Source organism: Odontesthes bonariensis, chromosome 1 (assembly GCF_027942865.1).
Source record: "Odontesthes bonariensis isolate fOdoBon6 chromosome 1, fOdoBon6.hap1, whole genome shotgun sequence".
NCBI classification, from domain to species: domain Eukaryota; kingdom Metazoa; phylum Chordata; class Actinopteri; order Atheriniformes; family Atherinopsidae; genus Odontesthes; species Odontesthes bonariensis.
Window position 1 is genome coordinate 34390719 of NC_134506.1, and position 6193 is coordinate 34396911.

The following is a 6193-nucleotide window of genomic DNA, read 5'->3' on the forward strand; positions in this document are numbered from 1 at the left end:
AGAAGAAAACCAGAGCTGCAGTACACCCGCAGTCATACCCTCATGAGCCACTCAGAGGCAAGCACAGATTCCTGGTTTAAAGAGTGGGGCAGAGTATAGGTGCTGTAGACTGACAATATTTATAGCCAGGCATAGGAATAATTCATTGTGATCAAAGTGCAGATCATGCTCCGTTCCATCACAGAGCAGATGTGGCAGAATGAAAAGAGCGTGCTTTCTCTCTGCCTGCTCTCAAGTGGCTTCCCAAATGGAAGCAGGGAGGACAAGTTATCTCTGTGAAGCTGCTGTGTGTTGGTCATCGTGTGTTCTGCTCATTCTCAGGTGGCTTTACTTTAGAAGGAGAGTGCAAGGCTTCAAAGATGTAACAGGCTGTAAAAGATAAGGGCTAAAAAAAAAAAGAATCTTCCCAAATGCAACATGTCTTCAAAATCGGAGCAAGGATTGGATATCGTATTGTAACTTCAAAACATGAGGTCATGCCTTAAGCATTGCACTGTGAAGCAACTTGCATCATATGGCTCCTGTAAAAGAGTGTGAAACACAGCTGATCAGAGTCAGAGGTCAGAGCTGGCTGATTGAAAAGGTGAGATTCTGTTTTACTTGTGTAGGTACTCAAGACGCCTTGATTTGCTGAACATACAAATCAGTTATTATCAAAGTTAGTGTTACGACCATTAATCTGCACAACCCTTTCCTCACAAACGCACACAAACAAGCATCCCAGGCCATCAGTTTCCTCTTGCCATCAGTTTGTACCCTTTGTACACACAGAGACGGTACAAAGCAGCAGAGGGACAGAAAAACTGTGCCGAGTGTCAAGGTCAAAGACACTCTTGTGCTTGGAGACGGAGCCATATCTAATATAAACATAAACAGAATGGTTACATGCAGCTATCCAAGTGCCACTGTCTCTGACATCACAAGATTACTACCTGAGGTACTGGCAAAACACCAAGGGATGAAACAGCTGATTGTGCACGTGGGTGCAGTGGACATCAGAGAGAATCAGTCTGAAATCTTAAAAAAAGACTTTGCAAAACTATTTGAGAGTCTTGATAAAGTGGCGATACCAACATTCATAAGTGGACCTCTCCCAAACATCAACAGGAGGATCAACAAATTCAGCCGGCTGCTTCAGTTGAACACATGGCTGTCCAAAGTCTGTGAGTCCAGAGGACTGCATTTCATTGAGAACTTTAATCTTTTCTGGCAAAGAGATGATCTGTTTCAAAGAAAAGGCCCACACCTGAACAGAGGTGGAGTGAGACGACTGACGGATAATCTCCTCCACGCTCTGAGGCATCAGAATGGGCCAGGACCGGGTTCTGTGCTGCCGCCGAGAGAGAAGAGGAGCAAGAGAAGAGCTCCTGCCTCGCCACCCAAGGACCCAGCAAAGGATTCAGCCACAGCAGCCACAGCAGCCACAGCAGCACCTCCAGCATCCCGAACACAGGATTCAGCAGCTCCACCATCGCCTTCACCACGGGCCTCACCACAGGCCTGGGACCCACCTGCTGCATCTACACCCTCCAGATATGTTTCACCATCATTCTCTTCTCCACCATCACCCAGGAGATTTCCTGATCACCTTGAAAGCTTGGTGAAATCGGGGATTAAAATGGTTCCTCTCACGCCAAACATGGCAAGATCCAGAATTATATCCTCAAAGAAGCATCGAGCCCCTCTCCCTCCCCAGCCTACTCCATCGACCAAAGCCTCCCCAGCTTGGCCCCCACCACCGGGTCCCACAGCTGTCATTTCCAACAGCGTCAATGCTGTTGTGTAGGACGCTAAGGGCCTCTGTGTTGGTAAACACCATCTCAACCAGAGGTCCAAGGATGGAGTGAAGAGAGGGACAATCAGACTGTCCAATCAGAGAAATCTTATCCATATCCCTTGCAAGAACACAGCATCCAGTTCAACTATAACTAATCTAAAACACGCAGTACTCAATGTCAGATCTTTAAAGCTGCAGTCTGCAACTCTTTTTCAAGCATAATGCCTGGAACTGTCCGGGGATTCTGAAAGTAGTACATTAAATACCCCAATACAAAAAAAAAAAGAGTTCTCTAGGTCCCCTATATGTCCCGCTAGGTCCCTCCAAAGCCAGCAGGTTTGTTTACAAAATTGCAGACCGGACCGGTAAAAGGTAACCAATCAGGTTACGAGCTGGGCTCTGCTGCCTGTCAATCACCGATTGTGCACGCGCGATACAAGGTAGGCTCGTCCCCACGCTTATTTATCTAGACTATTGAACTTCATTACGGGCTAGTCTACTTACTGTGTCTTCCATGATCACAAATGACAGGTGAGTTGATGAATGAGGAGTCGTGTACGCAAATCTGGCGTGCACGTAGACGTGCACAAGTTCTCATGTGTTTTTATGGGGCGGGACAGGAAGTTGAATAACTTTTTATTTTTCGGTTAAAAAATAAGCATTTCTTGCATTTTGCGACTACGGAGGTCACCGTTTTCAACTTCAAGCGTTCTGACAGATCATGTAAACTCTTAAACTGCCAAAAATTAGGACTTTACGTATGACAACAACAAATCCTGCAGACTGCAGCTTTAAGTAACAAATCATTCCTGATAAATTGTTTTATTTCCTCTCACAATCTAGATTTTATATTTTTAACTGAGACATGGCTCGACAAAAACACAGCAAATGCAGTCCTGATTGAGTCTAGTCCACCTCAATTCAATTTTGTGTCTGAAACACGAGAAAACCAGGGGGGTAGGGGTGTTTGTGCCATGTTCAGGGACAATATACCCACCCACAAGTTGTCATTTGGGTTTTTTTCATCATTTGAGTATGTGTCATTCAAAATGGAGATAAAACAATCTTCCATACTTTATATCACCATTTATAAACCACCACAGAATTGTTTTATTGATGATTTTACTGAACTACTTCGTCTAACTCAGCATGTGACTGAGCCCACCCACAACAGAGGGCACACTCTAGATGTGCTCATTTCAAGGGTAGTTGTTATTTCAAACGTGGATGTCGTCGATGTTGCTTTATCTGATAATTTCTGTGTTTTCTTCGACCTGTCTGTTATACCCAAACCAGCAGCTGGGTCTGCAGTTGTTCGGGGAAGACTCATAAATGACAGAATAGGGACACAGTTTATGGAAATGATTAGGTTTGAGAACACCCCGTGTTCTAATGTTGATTATCTGTTGAACTCTTACACATCAAGTCTCTTAAATGTTTTGGATACCATTGCTCCTGTCAATGTTAGAATGGTTAAAAGTAGGCAAGAAGAGCGAAGAGTCGGTCAGGGCACAGAAAAGGGAGTGCCGGAGAGCTGAACGGAAATGGCGCGAGTAAAAGCTCCAGGTTCATTATGAGACTTACAAAGAAAAGCTATGTGTGTTCAACCTGACTTTGCGTAGAACAAGGGAGAGTTATTTTTCTGAAATCATCAAAAACTGCAATAACAACTCTCGTGTCTTGTTTGCTACAGTAAACAGATTAACAAACCCTCCAGTTTCACTGCCTTTAGAACTCATTTCTACATCCAAGTGTAATGAGTTTGCAATATTCTTTAATGACAAAGTTCAAGGCATTAAAATGCAATAATTTCCACAACACAAATAACTACTCTGCAGCCAGCTGGACACCTAGAGCTGACACATTTCACACCTGTTACTGACAAAACAGTCGAAGAGATCATCTGCAGTCTGAGTTCATCAGTATGCTGCCTTGATGAGTTGCCTACTAGATTCCTAAAGTCTGTGCTGAGCAGTTTGTTACCACAACTCGCTCATCCAGACTGGAACATTTCCAAAGGCCTTAAAAAACGCTGTTATTAAGTCTCTTCTTAGGAAGAGCAATCTTGATGCCACAGTACTGAACAACTACCGGCTCATATCAAACCTGCCATTCTTAGGCAAAGTCCTAGAAAAGGTTGTATACTAACAGCTTAGTGACTTTCTCCTGTCTAACAATGCTTTTGATACTTTCCAATCAGGCTTTAGGCCCCACCACAGCACTAACAGCTCTGATCAAGGTGACAAACGACATCCGCCTGAACACAGATGCAAGTAAAGTCACAGTCTTAGTTCTGCTGGACCTGAGTGCTGCCTTTGACACAGTTGACCATGCGACCTTATTACAGAGGTTAGAAGACTGGGTGGGAATCTCTGGTTGTGCTTTAAACTGGTTCAAGTCCTATCTGAAGGACAGGAAATATTTAGTTGAAATCAGACCAAATGGCTATGACCTGTGGGGTTCCCCAGAGGTCAATCCTGGGACCCGTGCTGTTCAATCTGTACATGCTTCCATTAGGCCAGCTAAAACGCAGCTACAATGTGTTCTACCACAACTATGCAGATGACACTCAGATCTACGTGTCACTGACGGCAGGAGAACATGGGCCTGTAGATACATTGTGTCACTGCATCGAACAGATCAGTGTGTGGATGCAAAACAATTTTCTCCAGCTAAACTCAGACAAAACTGAAATCATTGTCTGTGGCCCACAGAAACAAAGAGAAAGTCAACTTGAGACTCTCTCTCTCTAAAACCTAATTATCAAGTTAGAAATCTCGGGGTAATATTGGATGAATTTTAACAGCCACATTAAATCAGTAACAACAGCAGCTTTTTACCATCTAAAAAACATTGCCAGAATCAAAGGAATAGTGTCTAAACCAGACTTAGAAAGACTGATCCACGCGTTTGTCTCCAGCAGGTTAGACTACTGTAACGGCCTGCTCACTGGGCTCTCTAAACGGGCTGTAAGACAGCTGCAGTACATCCAGAATGCTGCTGCTCGAGTCCTGACTAGAACCAGGAAATACGACCATATTAGTCCAGCCCTCAGGTCTCTGCACTGGCTTCCTGTCGCTCAGAAAATAGACTTTAAAACAGCTCTGCTTGTGTACAAGTCTCTTCATGGTCAAGCGCCAAAGTACATCTCTGACATGTTAAAGCCATATGAACCAACTCAGACCCTGAGAACTTCAGGGAGGGGTCTCCTGCTGGTGCCCAGAGTCAGGACTAAACAAGGTGAGGCTGCGTTTCAGTTTTATGCTCCTAAAATCTGGAACAGTCTTCCAGAAGATGTGAGACAGGCCTCAACTCTGACAATGTTTAAATCCAGGCTGAAAACAGTTCTATTTAGCTGTGCATATGATACCTGAAAGTATTTTATCTGCACTCTTCACTTTTAAATGAATGAATGAATTATTATTTTTAATGGGATTTTTTTTATTTTTTTTTTTATTTTAATGATTTTATTGCCTTCTTGTGATTTTATGTAGCTGTAAAGCACTTTGAATTACCTTATGTACGACTTGTGCTCTATAAATAAAATATCCTTGCCTTGCCCATTTGTTTTTCCACAGCTCTCACACAATCACTTTCCCACAGACACACATGTTCCCATTTTCATCCTATTCTCTATCCCTCCAGCCTTCCTTTCCCAGCAGTGCCTTCTTTGCAATCCCACACTAGCACATAGATGCGCGTATGACTGCTTCTTCCAGTTTCATTTTCTCTCCCTCCCACACACACGTGCCTGTTACTCTCTCTCTTTCATTTTCTGTGTCCAACTCTTTCTACTTCCCTGTCACTCCTTCAGAACACACACACCGACAGAAACACACAATTGCACACACACGCTCACAAAAGCACGCAGACATGCAAGCTCCTTCATCTTCTCTTTCATTTCTTCTCCCTCCCACACTTTTCCTCACACTACTTCCATGCATGCGAGGACACACGGAGGCTCCTGGATCATTCACTCTACATTTTCTGTCTACCCAATCAATCTTCCAACATGCGCACGCACTCATACACACATTAATTCTTCTATCTCTACATATTTTCTTGCTTTCCTCATCCCCCTCTGCCTTCCACGACCATGTACACACACGATCGGCTCACTACCGGCAGTCCAGCTTCCCGTACTCCCAGCTGGGCTTGGACAGCCCTCTTCCTCTGGCCTTTCTGGGCCATCTGGAGTGCAATGTCCCCGCTCTGCTGGTCCCCCGCCAGCCGCTGAGCCTCTTGGGATGAACGCAGCATCTTCAAGCACAATTTGTACGCGTCAAAGCTCTGCTGTGTGTCCACTGACCCAGCTGAGTGAAGTCATTGAGTCTTGCATTTCCCACCTCAAAGGAGCCTCGTTCTTCTTTGATGACACCTGCACTAACTGGGAGGAGGATGGCACAGTAACTGATT

The 6193-nt window shown here is 44.4% G+C and overlaps 1 protein-coding gene across 3 annotated transcripts in view; it reads right to left on the reverse strand.

Moving 5' to 3' along the window:
• chst8 (carbohydrate (N-acetylgalactosamine 4-0) sulfotransferase 8) overlaps positions 1–6193 on the reverse strand; it is a 207610-nt gene that overhangs the window by 199149 nt on the left and 2268 nt on the right. The gene's annotated exons all lie outside the window — the stretch shown is intronic.